This window comes from Vicia villosa, linkage group LG7 (assembly GCF_029867415.1).
Source record: "Vicia villosa cultivar HV-30 ecotype Madison, WI linkage group LG7, Vvil1.0, whole genome shotgun sequence".
NCBI classification, from domain to species: Eukaryota; Viridiplantae; Streptophyta; class Magnoliopsida; order Fabales; family Fabaceae; genus Vicia; species Vicia villosa.
In genome coordinates this window covers 130,529,928-130,547,896 of record NC_081186.1, presented here as the reverse complement: position 1 = coordinate 130,547,896, position 17,969 = coordinate 130,529,928, and positions in this window count along the sequence as shown.

Here is a 17,969-nt window from a genome sequence, read left to right as displayed (position 1 = left end):
GGTGGATTTAGGTTACTAAAGGTGAAACAAATCTTTTTGAATCCTTGTGATTGAAATCACTCAGAGATTTGATTTGGGAAGAGATTTGAAACTTGCTGTTTTGAACTCAATCCAACTTTAATTAGATTTTGATTCATTACTGATTAGAAGAAGAAAAAGATTTCCGTACATCACAATTGCTTTCTTTAATTTATTTTATTTTTTGATTTAAATTAGATAAAATCAAAAATAAATAAATCCAAAATCAAGATGATGCACAAATGGGCTTGGAGATCTTTTGCTATTCATGTTTACACCCCATCAATTAGGCCCGTTTATTCAATATTGCTCCATAAAATTTTTTCTTTCAGATAGCCTAACTTGTGTCAACCATTCCTCGCGAATTTCCCTATAGTAAACTCGGGTATTTACTCGAGATTTGATCACAAAATAAACCAATATTGTATCTTTTATGTTTTTCATTATTCGTTTACTTTATTTAAGAATTTAAATAAATAAATTCCAAATAAAATAATAATGATAAAAAATAAAAGAGTGGCCTCATGGGTCTTACAATGGGTTATGAACATGCTTGAGACGGAAATCTTTTGATTTGAGCCTGAACTTCGTCATGGAGATAGTCTAAAGTATGATAAGCCATGTGAGGTGCCTTGACTTTGATTTTGAGTAGGAGAAATAATATGGGCAAATTTTGAGGTATGACACCTGAGGATTTAATCCATTAATCGCAACAGATTACAATGGTTTTCCACTTAGCCCACGACTAAGTCTTCTAGAGTATCCTGATCACAACCTGATCACTCTAGGAACAAATGCTTAGACACAAGCTAAGACTTTCTTAGAGTATCCTGACCACCACGTGATCACTCTAATTACAACTTCTTAGACACAAGCTAAGACTTCCTAGAGTATCCTGATCAACACTTGATCACTCTAGTTACTTACAAATTAATGTAATCAATTCTAAGAGTATTACAAATGCTTCTGAAAAGCTATAATCACAACAGTGATATTTCTCTTAACGTTTAAGCTTAATCTCACCAATATATTACAACAGCAATGTAGTGAGCTTTGATGAAGATGAAGTTTCTGAGCTTTGAGTTGAACAGCGTTTCAGCAAGTTTTTCAGAATAAGTTCGTTTAGAATTGGTAACCTTGCTTCTCATCAGAACTTCATATTTATAGGCACTTGAGAAGATGACCGTTGGGAGCATTTAATGCTTTGCGTATTCCGTACAACATTGCATTTAATGTTTCACGCTTTTGTCAACTACCACGATCCTTGTTGACGCTGTGTCTATTGACATTGCCTTTAATAGCTTCCAACGTTCCATTTGTCAGTCAGCGTAGCCTGCCACCTGTACTTTCTTCTGATCTGATGTTTGTGTATACAACATTTGAATATCATCAGAGTCAAAAAGCTTGGTGCATAGCATCTTCTTGTCTTCTGACCTTGAAGTGCTTCTGAGCGTGATACCATGAGAACTTCAGTGCTTCTGCTTCTGATCTCAAGTTCTTCTGATGCTTCCATAGACCCATGTTCTGATTCTGCCTTGACCATCTTCTGATGTCTTGCCAGAACATGTTCTGATGTTGCATGCTGAACCTTCTGAGACAAAGCTTCTGAGTGCTGATTTGTGCATACTCTTTATATATTTCCTGAAAGGGAAATTGCAATGTATTAGAGTACCACATTATCTCACACAAAATTCATATCCTTTTTATCATCAAAACTAAGAATATTGATCAGAACAAATCTTGTTCTAACATCAGCATCTTCCATCTCAACATCATCTCCGTACACTGGAGTAGGAAGATCAGAATCTCCATTCTCAAGAGCTTGCAGAATGGCAGCTAGATTCCTTGGGGAAGAAGGACCTTCAACATCTAGAGGAGCAGCAACTTCTGGAATCACCATGTTAGGATCTTCTGCAGAAGGATTTGCTCTCAGAAGGTCAAACAGCCATCTGAAATCTCCAAGCAGCACTGGATACTGAGGTCTCCAGACCATAATATCTCTGCAAGGGTTAGCTTCCATTGCAGCAGCAAGTCTTGCTTCTTCAAGTTCATCCACAAATGGCTTCTCTTCAAGACAGAATCTTCCACCAAGATGAGTAAACCAGAAATCTTCTGATTGCCTTAAAAAGCCATTTGGTCGAGGAGCAAGTTCTACGCAAATTTCTTGCAGTTCTCGAAAGTAGGCATCTGCTTGTCTTCTAAAGAATCTCCAGAATCTCCTCATAGCAACATCATTGAGTCCTCCTTGATGAGCTATTCTATGGGTGTCAAAGACTCTTCTGACATTCCTCTTTACCATTTCAAAAATTTCACCAATAGGATATGCTCGACGGGTTTTTATTTGTGTACCGGCAGAGAAAGGTGTTAGAAGGGAATAGGGTTGAGGTTTTCTATCAAGACACAAAGATAATTCTGCCTCATTATCAGGATCTAACACTACAAGCTCAGGCTCAGGTCGAGGCCTGGGAGCATAGTTGCAGTCACGGAGCAATTGCTCATGTGATGCAGAGTCTGGTAGGTCAGATGAGGGAGAATTATTTTGAGGTTGAGAAGAGATGGGTTCAAAGTTCGCATGAGGTGGGGGTTGAGAAGAGAAGATATTTGTGTGAGGTGGAAAGAGAGTTTGAAGGGGTTCAATCTCAAGAATAGGATTAGCAGGGGTCTGGTAAGAAACATGGTTTGTTTTTGATGGAGAAGAAGGGATGGGATCATTTATGACAGGTGAAAGAGAAGGAGCATGATTAATGGTTACAGGGGAAGAGGGAGGTGTGAGAACACGGACATTGATGGGTGATTCTGATGGGGCTTTTTCTGGTTGTTTTACTGGTTCAGGGGTTTGAGCAATATTAATTGGTGCAACTTCTGAACGTAAAGCAGGAATAGAATCGGGTTCAGAAAGATGTATACCTTTGGACACCTTCTGAAGAGCTATAGTCACAGCCTCCAGTTTCCTCTGCTTCTTGCTCTTTGGCACTTCCACAACCACTAACTTTCCAAGAGAGATTTCTCTTCTCCTTGCAGACTCCGGATTCTCCTTCTCACACTCAGCAGTCTTCTGACCTTCAACAGTTTGAGTTGTTGGTCTTTGAATAGAGACTTCTGGCTGATTCTGAGCTTCTTCTTCTTCCTCTTCATCTGAATCTCTTAGAATCAGTTTTCTTCTTTTCTTGGTTTTCTTCTTCTCAACAACAACTTTATTTGACTTCTTTTTCTTTTTCTTCACCTCCACTTCTTCTTCTTCTGCTGCTTGCACAGGGACAAGATCTGCTTCAACAACAACTTCTTGTTCGTCAACATTAACAGTAGCAACAGTAGCAGCTTTTACCTTTTCCTGATTATCAGAAGAAGGATCAAACTTTCTTTTTGTTCTCCTTTCTTTGTTGACAGCAGCAGTTTGAGTATGATCAGAGGCTTCTTCTGACACAGCAGTGCTAGAAGTGGATGGCCTTTTTCTTTGGACTTTCTTGGGAGCTTCTTTAGGATCACCAGTATTGAGAGAGTTAAGATACTGAGTCTTAACTTCTGGAATTTCACTTCTGAAGAATTCTTCAAATTCAGCAAGAACAGGATCTCTTCTATCAATGGTTCCGGAAGGAGGTGTTGGAGCATGACTGATAGTTTTAATAACATTCATCTTTCTGAAGGTGAATGCATCCAAACAACTTCCAGTACAAACAGTAAGATCCTTGATGGTTCCTTCAGCTTCCAGTTCCTCAACAATCTTGGAGTGTACCAGAAGATTTGTAATGATTCTTCCAAAAGGAATAATATTACTCTTCTTTGATCTGAAGGCATCTCTAGATTCCTTCACAGTTTTACACATGTGTTTGAAAATGATATAGATGATATCCACCTTCTTCTGAGTGGCAATGCAATACAGAATATATTGCTGTTCTTTGTTGATGAAATCTGTAGAATGAGTGGCTTTTCTGTGGTAGAAACAGCCTAGCAGAATTTTTGTCCAGATTTGATAAAGCCCCTTCAAATCATTGACAGGCTTGTTATACTTCCCATTTGTATACAGAGTAGATAGAACATTATCCCATTTTTCTCTCTTATCAAGTTCGTAAACTCCTTCAGCAGATTTGAGATCAAACATTACTCTCAGAATTTCTTCAGTAACCACCACTAACTTCCCATGAACAAACGATAAAATTGATTTGGGGCCAACAACAGCATGCACCCAGAATTCCTTTACCAGTTCTGGATAAACTGGTCCACAGAACTCAGCAAATAACGAGGTCCAACCTTGAAAGATCATATCATCTTTAAGATGATACTTATGTAGTTCGATATTATCAAAATCCACCATGAGTTCACAGATGACTTCTAACTTATTTCTGGGGATAGAGCAAGTGATAACAGGAACAATAGGTTGATCTGTTTCTTTAAAACTTTGAGGAGCAGAAGAGCCAGGATTTTGAGAGGATGAAGCAGCCATTTGAGAAGTACTGAGATTCTTAGAATACTTTATGGGTTTTCGCTTAGGGTTAGAAAAGACAGCAAAGAGGTTGCAAAAGTGCATGCAAGAACAAGGAAGATGAAAAGAGAGCGAAAAGGAACCCTAATGAATTTGAATGAAATATATAGAGGCGGATTTGAAAAGAATATGTAATGCATTTATGAGAATGAACAGTTACAGAATCAATTAAAATCAATAGCATTAAATGATGAATGACGTTAGGTGAGAGAACGTGGTAATTTAAATGATTTAACACAGTTACCTAGGGCAACGTCCCGTCAGATACACTCACGCTTTTACCATCCGAGCAAACACGTGTTCTCTACCAGAAAATACTTGATGACAGCTGTTAGTCAAGAAGGTAACTTCTGATGCTAGGTAAACTTTTTCATCTTCTTATTCTGATTACTGATTTAGACTACCATTCTTTATGAATGATCTGGTTCTGATAGGATCATTCTTCTTTCCAAGAATGAAATCTTCTGAATGAGCAGAAGTGAGTCTGGAAGATCTTCTGACAGTTGGTTCTTTAGAAATGCTTAGATTCTCCAAAGAAGCTGCAACTTGATCTTCAGATTCTTTACTTCTGAGCAGTTATGCTTCTGATGCTTTGCTTCTTGGTTCTACTGCTTCTGATATATCAATATCAAAATCTGCAAAATTCTCAAGCTGCTTTGGCTTTTCAAGACCAAGCTTATCATCAAACCTGATATTGATTGATTCTTCTACAACCAATGTTTCAGTATTGTATACTCTGTAGCCTTTTGAGCGTTCAGAATATCCAAGAAGGAAACACTTTTGTGCTTTAGAATCAAACTTACCAAGATGATCTTTAGTATTCAGAATAACACATACACATCCAAAAGGATGGAAATATGAAATGTTGGGCTTTCTGTTCTTCCACAATTCATAAGGAGTCTTATTTAGAATAGGTCTGATAGAGATTCTATTCTGAATGTAACATGCAGTATTTATTGCTTCTGCCCAGAAATGCTTAGCCATATTGGTTTCATTGATCATGGTTCTGGCCATTTCTTGTAGAGTCATATTCTTTCGCTCTACAACTCCATTTTGCTGTGGAGTTCTAGGACAAGAGAAATCATGGGCAATGCCATTTTCTTTGAAGAACTCCTCAAAGAATTTGTTCTCAAATTCACCACCATGATCACTTCTAACCTTTATGAGTTTGCACTCTTTCTCAGATTGGATCTGAGTGCAGAAATCAAAGAACACTGAATGAGACTCATCCTTGTGTTTTAAGAACTTTACCCATGTCCAGCGGCTATAATCATCAACGATGACTAATCCATATTTCTTCCCTCTGACAGATGCTGTTTTGACTGGGTCAAACAAATCAATGTGCAAGAGTTCTAACGGCCTTGAGGTAGACATAACATTCTTAGACTTGAATGCAGGTTTGGAGAACTTGCCCTTCTGACATGCTTCACAAAGAGCATCTGATTTATATTTCAGATTAGGGAGTCCTCTGACAAGATTTTGTTTCTTAATCTTAGAAATCTTTCTCAAACTAGCATGTCCTAATCTTCTATGCTAGACCCACTGCTCTTCAGAAACAGACATAAGACAAGTTATCTTCTGATTCTTGAGATCTTGAAGATCTGTCTTATAAATGTTGTTCTTCCTCTTGCCTGTAAATAGGATTGAGCCATCCTTCTGACTTACAGCCTTGCAAGACTTTTGGTTGAAGATTATTGTCGCGGGGAAAAATCATCGTTTTGTGGGATGAGACACCTGATGCCTTCTTTGGGCTCGAGTGCTCAAGAAAAAAATATTTTTCTTTGTTTTTGTCACGACCAAACTTTTTATTGTTTCCAAAGTAGGAAAAGGAAAAAAGCTGCAATAACCTTAAAAGTGGGGGAGAGATTCCGGGTAAGAGGGTTGGTTATACGAAGGGAAGGTATTAGCACCCAACGTATCTATAGTACTCTATAGGCTTCTTTGTTATGTTTGTTTCATTCTATGTTATGGTGGAGGTTCTGTTGTGAAATAGGTGGTAAACTAAGGTGTTTGTTTGATTATGCTCGCAAAGATCATCGCAATCTTCTGCATACATATCCCTTAGAGGGAATCAGAGCATCTGTAGCTCGGGGTCTACGGGTGCTAAGGTTTGAGTGGTTTGAGGGAGAAGTTTTGCTCGCCAAGGATACGACCTTGTGCCTACGTATTCTCAAAGGGATGTTGAGAAAGTCAGAGCAATCGTAGTTCCCACTTATGCTAGTGGAAGCAAAGGATAAGAGAAAAATGTCATCTAAATGTTCGATGTATATAATCTATATCATCACATACATCTGTTTGATTTTGTTTGAAATCCTTTCATTATAAGCCCTGGGCTGTGCCACTTATGGCGCTTAGAATGATAAAGATGTTTTTTTGTTTAGCCAGCCTTGTGGCAAAAACAAGTTGATTAGCCAGCCTTGTGGCAAAAACTTTCAATGAAGTCAGCCTTGTGACAAAAAGTTTTGATTAATCAGCCAGTCTTGTGGCAAAAGTTTCGACGAAGCCAGCCTTGTGGCAAAAACTTTGATTAATCAGCCAGCCTGGTGGCAAAAAGTTTGATTGATTAGCCAGTCTTGTGGCAAAAAGAGTTATTTGATTGATTGATTGTTTGTGATGATATAGATGAGATACTCCTATCATAGAGATGATAAATGTCTAATCTCCTAGGGTATTTGTTTTGGATATTGGGGATGCTTATAAGAAGCCCGTGGGTCCTTGTATGAAGCCCAAGAGGAGGCTATCCGAGGGTCCTTGCATTGTAAGCCCAAGAGGAGGCTATGGGAGGGACAATCGAGGGTCCTTGCATTGTAAGCCCAAGAGGAGGCTATGGGAGGGATAAGTCATTTGTACGAAGCCCAAGAGGAGGCATGGTATAGTTGGTTTGAGCTCTTAGAGCGATTTCACCGGGAAACCATACTCTATGTCCTAACCTAAACTAAGGGAGATTCTTTGCACGAAGCCCAATAGGAGGCTATGGGGAACCTAGTGTTGTACTAAGTTGAACAAGTATATATAACACGATCACAAATATGAACAAGTACGAACAAATATGAACAAGTACATGAACAAATATGAACAAATATGAACAGTTATATATAACAAGGTGTGTGTATACAATGGAGTTTATGAAGGAAATATACCTGTAAGGATGATCCGTTTGTATGCACGGGGGCTCGGGACTTATACTCGGGGAGAGGCCCATTGAGTTTATTCAAAAGCTATGTAAACAAGTATTTACAAAAGGGCTCGGGACTTATACCTACATGGAGGCCCATGGTATTTTTGGGAAGATTTAAAAAAAACCTTCATTTTTGATTTGTTATTCGAGGTTAAAAATCAAATTGATCGAAGTATGTACAAAAAGGTGTATGTACAATGAAATACCTAATTTCATGTAAGGGAATGGGACTTATACCTATGTGGAGGCCCATGTTTTATTTTATAAAACATGGTTGATTGTTTTGTTAAAAACGCGAGGTTTCGTCGTTTGAAAACAGTTTGAAAGTTTTGAAAGAAGTTTTTAAAGAAAAACTGTACAAAGAAAAAGGAATAGGACTTATACTCTCTAATATTCGAGAGGCCCAGTTGTTTTGAAAATCAATTGATTAATCCAAAAAGATTTGATCAAGAGTTTTTTTGAAAAGAAAACCAAAAAGAAATGGTTTATTGTTTTGAAAAACTTTGATCGTTTGTTTTAAAACAGTTTGAATTTTGACAAAAGTCAACTTAATTAAGATAAAAACAAATTTTATGCTTAATTAAGACATAAGTGATTAGGGTTTGATCACAAAATATTTACAAGTGATTAAGTTTTGAAAATTAAGTGAAAAAAAACTAATTTTAAAGTATTAAAAACATTTAAAAACAAGTCACTTTAAACTTAATAAAAACACATTAAATAAATATTTTTTTGTGATTTTTTTTGGATATTCATAAAATATATATATTAAATAAAGAGTGTAAAAAAAATGAAGTAAAAATGATTAATTTTGATTGGTCAATTAATTAGATGAAGTTGTAAAGATAATGAAAAAAATAAGTGTTAAAAAAAATGGTTTTGTCTTCACAAGAGTTTGAACCCAAGCACTCTTGCTCACTAACCAAAACAACAACCAACTGAGCCACGCTTGTGGCTTGTAAGTAACACGCGCTCAATTAAATATATTTTCAGTCAGTTTCCAAAAAACCTTTGAACAAAATCTGGCGCCAAGAACAAACCCTAAACAAGAATTTGAAAATCTTCGAAACTGAATGAAATTGATCAAGTGAAGGGTCTATCTCACTCGTTTTTTCATAAGGAACATGATGGTGACCTTTAATTTTATTTATTTTCACTCTAAGGCCATTGATTTTCTGATGAACACGAAGAACCCTAATTCTGAGATTGATCATGAAATCGTATATGTGCAAGATGATTAGCAATTGATTGAGGGTTAATGATCAGTGATAGTGCATAAACAAGATGGCAAAGCAATATTTCATTTATGATGCATGTATGATAGAGTTTGAAGTTCATGGTACTTACCTTCAAAAACGGCCAAACTGAGAATTGAATTTTGAGCTGGAGGTGTTACAGATGCTTTGTAATGATCTGGATAGCTTCAATGATGATTATGGAAGGTGTCTGGATGCTTGGAACAACCTGAATTCATCTGAGCATAGTCATGGTACCCGATCTGCAATAGCTTCAAGAGTGAATCGAATTTGAAGATTCAGAGGTTACAGGTCATGGATGATAGTTGGGATAGCTCACATATGGTATATGGAATGTGTTTGGATGATTAGCTTGGACAGAATTGGCCTGGAACTGATTTTTGCATGATAAGGCTAGTGTTATGCATATTTGGAGGTTGAAGAGTGATTCTGAGTTTTGGGGTATTTTGGGGTGTATGAGTGGATCAAACAACTTCCATATGATGTTTAGGAAGTATTAGAAGCAACACTTTGCTCAGAAATTGCAAGAGATGGAAATTGCAAATTTTCCTCTTTGAAACTCATGAAACTTGCATTCTAAGAAAGAAAGAGAAAACCTATGCTTTGTGAGGTTTTGGTGTGATTTTGAAAGTGATTTGAACCTCTATTTATAGGCCAAGGATTCTGAACTCCAAGCTTTTGCAAGTTGATCAAAGAATGGTGATTTGGCATTTGGAGATAAAGTGGAATCTTTGCATTAAATGCAAAATGGTTAAAACTTAAACCATGGTTAAAACTTGCCAAGCTTCTTATCTCTTTCCAATCTGTCTACAAACCAGAAATATCTTGCAATTATTGGTGGTTTATGTCATTGCTTGCATCACAAGGTGAAATGGTTCATAATTTTGGCAAAAATGGCTTGTAATTTCAAGTGAAATGCTCACTAATGGCAAAATTCAAAACCATAGCTATGCTCCATATTTTTTCATGCTCTTGGACATTTTGGAAAGCTCGTGTTATGTACTTCAAAACCCTTGTTGAAAGTTTCTTCAAGACCTTTAAGGAAATGGGTGAAAAAGAGCCATGAACTTTGAAGAAAGTGAGATTTTAAGTGTATTTTTCAAAAGATACCAACTTTGAAGCTCCATATCTCTTAAATGGTTGATCTTTTGGAAAAACATTTTATGTGACAGAGTTGTTTATTGGATCAAAATCTACAACTTTCACGTTGGAAGTTTTTTTCAGTTTGTAGGTGAAAGTTTGAGTTATTCCCTTCCAAAGTTTTGAAAAAACCATTGAAAAACACTTAGAAAATTTTCTAAGTATGAAAGTCAAACTTTTGACTTTTTGATTCTTGATTGATTTTCTTGATTTTCCTTGATCAAATGACTTCATATATCATATATTGATGATTTGAAACTTCAAAAGTCATGGTTGACCAAAATTTCGAAAAAGTCAATGGTGATCTTGTACAGTTGACTTTTTCAAACGAATCGCGCTTCTGGAGATTTCAAATGAACCAAACTATCCTCACCAAATGAATGGTATGAATTGATCATGTTGAGTTATTGGAGGACCTTGAGCCATGGTTTAGGTTGTGGCACCATGTTCCGATTAAAAAGTCAGTTGTTCAGGTGAATTAGGTCAAAAACCCTAATTGTCGACCTGATGAAATTGATGACTGTGGATCTTGAATTGAGATACAATTTCCATTGGATATTGTCATAGGGATTATTTAAAGATGATTAAAACCTTTGAGTGATCCCCTGGAGCTTTTTAGGGTTTCCCAAATGTGATCCCTGATTTCAGTCCCTGATAGTTCAAAAACCCTAATCTGATGATTTGAAATTTCACTGTTGATCAGTCCCTGTGTAGGGGATGTCTTGAGCCAATAGATTAGGTCAAAATGATGTACTTGGGGTCTTGAGGTCATGTCCCAAGTCATTAGGTCAAATCCTGAGCAAAAGTCAGGGGTATGCTATCTTCAGTCAAAACCCTAATCTGATTGATTCGAAGTCTCTGAGCTTGTTTGAAATGAATCTTTGAGGACCAAATGTTGATTGTTGATGAAGATGGTTCTTTTGAGATGAAGGGAAAACAAAACCCTAACTGATTGTTGCTTGTACTGATGAGTGACTTCTTGTTTAAATCCTGCTGAGTCACAAGTAACAAACACAAGCTATGCAATTTGTTAGAGATGCAAATGATGCATATGCAAATGATATGAGGTGGTATCTTAGGTCAAAAATTGGGGTATGACAGATTCCCCTATTTAAGTTTCTTCAACCTGAGATATGAAGATTGAAAATCTTCGTTTTGATAGGTGGAAGAGACTTAAATATCAGAAGACGCAAATTTTGGACCTAAGATACCAAAATTGCGAATGATGCAAGGATATCTTTACCGAGGGGATATTAAGAACTGACTCCACTGGGGACAAGAGATTGGGAAGGATGTCTCAATCCGTTTTTAGGAAGAGGATCCGTTTTTTTTTTCGGGAAAGCAAGTGTATGCTTCACCTGGGAATGATAGCTTTGTAAGAAAAGCTTACCTATCGACATTACCGACTATCAGCACAGTGATAGACTTGTTAAATAATGCGACGGTGAAGGGTATGAAACTGTATTACCGACTATCAGCATTGTGATAGACTTGACATGGTGAAAAGAGTTTCAAAGGTTCGGTTAATATTACCGACTATCAGCATTGTGATAGACATGATAAAGTAATATAACCAGAACAAAAGGTTACCGACTATCAGCCCCGTGATAGCGGTTTTGAAGACATGATCAATTATCAGCCAAGTGATAAAATGATTCTGGAGACTTTGCTAGGGAAATTACTGGTTATTCAGCCTTGTGAACAGTAATAAGGCCCTGATTGTCACATGGTCTTCATGATTAATTTCCTTGAGAGGAAAAAGCTTTTGAAAGAGACATAAGCTGCTAAGATGATAAGGCTATTGCTTATGGTTCTATTTTTCACGACTCTGTTTGAGGAATCGGAACTTGAATCTTTGGTAAAGACAAGGTTCTATCCATGAATGAATTGGAAAGAAACAGTCAAACAAGATTTTGTAACCATGAGGAATGAACTCGAATGGGGATTTTCTCCTTTGTTTTGAGAGGAGAAAACTAAAGCAACCTTCTTCCACGAGGAATGATCTCAGTGGGGAACTGGAGAAAGAAGATGTTCTTTCTGCTTATGGGTGACAACCTACTTGGAGGGATGACACGCCCATACTTGTTTCTTTTGGAGATAGATACATCCTAAACAAGTGATTTCGAAGCAGACATTGAAAAATGCAAGAATGCATAAATGATGCAAATATGTATGAATGATGAATGTTATGAATGTAGCATGCATGCTGACGAAACTGACAGACAAAGAAGTATGTACTGGAGAAGGAGCGACATCGCAATTCAACCAGATACTTGGCAAATGTTCTTCAACATGGTGTAGATAACACGGATGATGAATGGTGTTGCATGCTTTAAACTTCTCTGGGGAAGGTAAGCATCTTTTCTTATTGAGATGGAAGAACTTCTTCATTGGAGATGAAAGATCTTCTTTACTGGGGATAAAGAACTTTTTCTACCACGAGGGGTAATTGGTTCAGGAATTCTTTTTTTGGGATAAGAATATCGTTGTCTCATGATCTCTTTTAAGGAAGGGAACAAGTATTAGGGAGAATCCTTTTGTTCACCCTATGGAGACAGCTGTTGATGTTCCTTCTGTTGTTCACAACTCAAAGGAAAGTTTCGCTTTTATTTTGAAAAGAAAGGAAAAGTAAATTCATTTAAAACTTATTTTTTCTTTTTCTTTCAAAAGTGAATAACACAATTAAAGCGCCATTTTGCAAGCTAAAAGAAATTAGAGATTGCAAACAAATGGGCACCAGGCTCAAATTTATTTAATAGGATGGTAATCAGCTAAAGGCATGATTCCATAGAGTATTTACAAAAGTTGGAAATGGTAAATATACGGAAAAGGCTACATTGAAAGCAATAACCACTATTCTCCCTAACAACTTTGAGTTCCAACTGTGCTTGTTGCTTTAGATTGGCGATGATTTGATTGTAGATCCTTTGATGAAAAAGACTCCTCAGGTGACGAAGTACGGACTGATGCAGTTACTTTGTCATGAATCCCTAATTTTTGCCTAGATTGCCCTTTCAGGTTTTCAATCTACCAGGATGAATTTTTCTGTTTATTGTCTCTAATTTTTGCCTGGACCGCCCTTTCAGGTTTTTCAGTCCACCGAGACACTCATTTTTGCCTAAGTCGCCCTTTGCGGGTTTTCGACTTACCGAGATGTTCTTTTGTCTTTTTTAGACAAAGTATTTCTTGACTGCATCAGCATTCACAGGATGTGGGAGTTCATCACCATCCATGGTTGCAAGAGTCATGGCACCGCCAGAAAATGTTCTTTTGACAACATACGGGCCTTCGTATTTAGGAGACCATTTGCCCCTAGAATCTGGTTGAAAAGACAAGATCTTTTTAAGCACGAGGTCGCCTTCTTGAAATTCACGAGGTCGAACCTTTTTGTTGAAAGCTTGTTTCATCCTTGCTTGGTACAACTGTCCATGGCATAGAGCAGTCATACGTTTTTCTTCGATTAAATTCAACTTATCGTATCTGCTTTGACACCATTCAGCCTCTGATAACTTAGTCTCCATGAGGACTCTCATTGATGGGATTTCAACTTCTACGGGGAGCACAGCTTCCATGCCGTATACTAGAGAAAAGGGAGTTGCTTCTGTTGAAGTACGCACTGAAGTACAATACCCATGTAAAGCAAATGGCAGCATTTCGTGCCAGTCTTTGTAAGTGACGACCATTTTCTGGACAATCTTCTTAATGTTCTTGTTGGCGGCTTCGACAGCGCCGTTCATTTTTGGTCTATAAGGAAAAGAGTTATGATTCTCAATCTTGAATTCCTCACATAATTCTTTCATGATCTTGTTGTTCAAGTTTGAACCATTGTCAGTAATGATCTTGCTGGGAACACCATATCGGAAAATGAGGTTGTTCTTGATGAACCTCACAACCACTTGTCTTGTAACGTTGGCGTAAGATGCTGCTTTGACCCATTTGGTGAAGTAATCAATTGCCACCAAGATGAAACAATGACCGTTTGAAGCTTTCGGTTCGATCATTCCAATCATGTCGATACCCCACATGGAAAAAGGCCATGGAGATGAGAGAATGTTGAGTAGAGTCGGTGGCACATGGATCTTATCTGCATAGATCTGGCACTTGTGACATCTCTTCACGTGTTTATAACAGTCAGATTCCATTGTCAACCAATAGTATCCTGCTCTTAATATCTTCTTGGACATTGCATGCCCATTTGAATGGGTTCCAAAGGACCCTTCATGCACTTCATGCATTAACATGTCTGCTTCGTGTCTGTCCACGCATCTGAGCAAAACCATGTCGAAGTTTCTTTTGTATAGCACATCTCCGTTCAGGAAAAAACTGCCAGAAAGCCTCCTTAGAGTTTTCTTATCTTTGTTTGATGCCCCAAGCGGGTACTCTTGAGTTTGAAGGAAGCGTTTGATATCGTGGAACCACGGTTTATCATCGATGGCTGCTTCAGTTGCAAACACATAGGCGGGCCTTTCAAGGCGCATAATTCTGACTTTAGGCATATCGTTCCAATGATTGACTTTGAACATGGAAGATAGAGTAGCCAAGGCGTCTGCCATTCGATTCTGATATCGAGGTATATGATGCAATTCAACTTTGTTGAAGAAAGTCAACAGACGTCTTGCATAATCTCTGTAAGGAATCAAGCCAGGGTGGTAAGTTTCCCATTTGTCTTTGATTTGGTTAATCACGAGGGCTGAATTTCCATATATGTCTAGGATCTTGATCCTTAAGTCAATGGCTTCTTCGAGACCCATGATACAAGCTTCATATTCTGCGATGTTGTTGGTGCAATCAAATAGCAATTTGGCGGAGAATGGGATATGAGTACCCTTGGGAGTGATGATGACTGCCCCAATTCGATTGCCAAAAGCGTTTACTGCTCCATCGAAAATTAGGCCCCATCTTGATCCAGGGTCAGGACCTTCTTCAGATAACGGTTCGTCACAATCTTTCATCTTCAAGTACAAGACATCTTCATCAGGAAAGTCAAACTTGAGAGATTGATATTCATTAATTGGTTGATGCGCCAAGTGATCGGCGAGAATGCTTCCTTTGACCGCTTTTTGAGCACGGTATTCAATGTCATATTCGGATAACAGCATTTGCCATCGGGCAATCCTTCTTGTTAATGCAGGCTTTTCAAAGACATACTTGATTGGATCCATTTTGGAGATTAACCAAGTAGTATTGTTGATCATGCATTGGCGGAGACGTTTTGAAGCCCAAGCCAAAGCACAACATGTTTTTTCGAGCATGGAGTAACGAGACTCACAATCTGTGAATTTCTTACTCAGGTAATAGATGGCATGCTCCTTCTTACCGGTTTCATCTTGTTGTCCAAGCATACAACCCATGGATTCTTCCAACACGGTAAGGTACATGATTAGTGGTCTTCCTTCAACCGGAGGAATCAATATTGGTGGTTCTAACAGGTATTCCTTGATACTGTCGAACGCTTTCTGGCAATCTTCAGTCCATACAACCCCTTGATCTTTGCGGAGAAGCTTGAAAATTGGCCCACAAGTAGCAGTCATCTGAGAGATAAATTTGGAGATATAGTTCAATCGTCCGAGAAATCCTCTTACTTGCTTTTCAGTTTTTGGTGCAGGCATCTCTTGAATAGCTCTGACTTTGTCGGGATCTACTTCAATACCTCTTTGGCTGACAATGAAACCCAAGAGTTTTCCAGACCTAACCCCAAAAGTACATTTGTTAGGATTCAAGCGAAGCTGATATTTCCTTAGTCGTTGAAACATCTTCAAAAGGTATTCAATATGTTCTTCTTCTGTGCCGGACTTGGCTATCATATCGTCCACATAAACTTCAATTTCTTTATGCATCATGTCATGAAAGAGAGTAGTCATTGCCCTTTGGTAAGTCGCACCTGCATTCTTTAATCCAAACGGCATCACTTTGTAGCAAAAGGTGTTAGACGCTGGCCTTAGGATCTAGAGGGGGGGGTGAATAGATCGTTCACAGTTTTACGGATTTAAACGACTTTTCAGCGGAAGTGAATTCTGAATCGACTCGCGTCTATTCCGAACCACTATCGAAACGATTATATGTGTTTAAGAACCAGTCAAAGACTTGAAGTGAATGATAAGAGTATATGTAGCAGAATCAAGACGTTTCTCTTATGAAAATCAGATTAACTTTTTGTATGATGGACAATGTTTGCAATGCAGTAAGAGTGATAGAAACAAATATACAAACACTTGGTGATAATGATCAAATTGAAGGTAATTCAATGTGTGATGGATTGTGATGTTTATGAACGAACTTAATTCACAATCTTAACACTCGAATCGTTGATCAATTTGCTATTATAACCAATTAAGAACAGAATGTAAATGAAAAAGTAAAAGCGACAAGAACACGATATTTGTTTAGGCAGTTCGTCGATCGTCCTCGCTACGACTACGTCTGCCCCCAATTCCAAATTGAAATTGGGTAATCTTTCATTAATGTTGAAAGTAGTATATACAAAGAAGATAACAAAGCGATAAACGATAAACCAATTATGTCGATCCTTTGAATCTTCTTCCCCCTTAATCTTGAGCCAGATCAAGGTTATCCAAGAGCTTCACTTTGATTCCCTTCTGCAGTGTCTTGATTCCTTGAACTCCCCGTTCCTCAATCGTTACACTCAGCCGAATCCTCAATGAACGCCTCTTGATAAAAACCCCCAAGAACCACCCGTCGTGGAGGACAAAACCCGCAGATTTTATTCACCAACAAACCCCACAAACCTTCACCCACTAGGAATCTTCAATTCCGTTCCATGGACGTTATCGAACTCATCACTAACCCGCAACGCAAGAATGATTATGTGTAATTGTGTTGGAGATGATGAAGAACGAAGATGAGAAGCGTTTGTGTATCTTTCAGTCGTTGGTGTTGTCTTGAATAATTACCCTTGCATAATATATATGATTGCATAACAGTTAGAACCAAGAAAAACTGATTTTTGAACTTTCTTGATCAGTTAGGTCGACCACTTGTAGTGCTTAGGTCGACCTAACAGAGCTTGCAGAATTTTGCTCCCAGTTAGGTCGACCTGTTGAAGGAGTAGGTCGACCAGAATCCTCTTCTGATGCATTCTGGGGACATTTTCACAGATTAGGTCGACCTAGTTGATGTGTAGGTCGACCTAACATGCTGGTATGTAAAATTCATCAATTTAGGTCGACCTAAATGATGTGTGGGTCGACCTAGCAGGAGTATATGAATTTTTCTCCATTTTAGGTCGACCTGGGTTGATGGTAGGTCGACCTAACTGCTGCTTTTCTGCATTATTCTTGTTTTGCTTGTGTTGAGTCAACCTTTAAACATATAAACATAAAGGGTTGACCTATGAGTGATCAATGCTTGCTTTTCTTTAAGTTTTCTGCTTCCGTCTTGTTGTTTGAATGCTTATTTGAGTTTGCCATGAATCAAAAACATCTTTGAGTGTAATCTTGTATTCACATACTCCCCCTTTTTGATGATGGCAAACCATTCGTCTAAGCTTTGGTAGTAAATGATAAAGACTCAACAGAGCTCCCCCGTACATCCAGCATCTATCTCTCAACAGGGCAATCTCTCAACAAAGCTCCCCCGTACATCCAGCATCTATCTCCCCCTTTGTCAACATCAAAAAGAGAAAACAAGAGAATAGAAGAGTAACAAGAGAACCATAGATAACAATGCCAGCATGTACAGTATAGTAGATAAAAGGTAGTTAATGATAGCATGAGACACATATGTGAGCAAGAGCAGTTTTTATGCATGAAGTCACTATAAGCATGTTAATTGATAGCATATTATAGTATCAATATTATTTTTGGAAGTGAACAACAATTACGTTACCGCTTTTTCAATATGACGCTTGGCTTGATGATGAACTACCTTTATGCTAAGA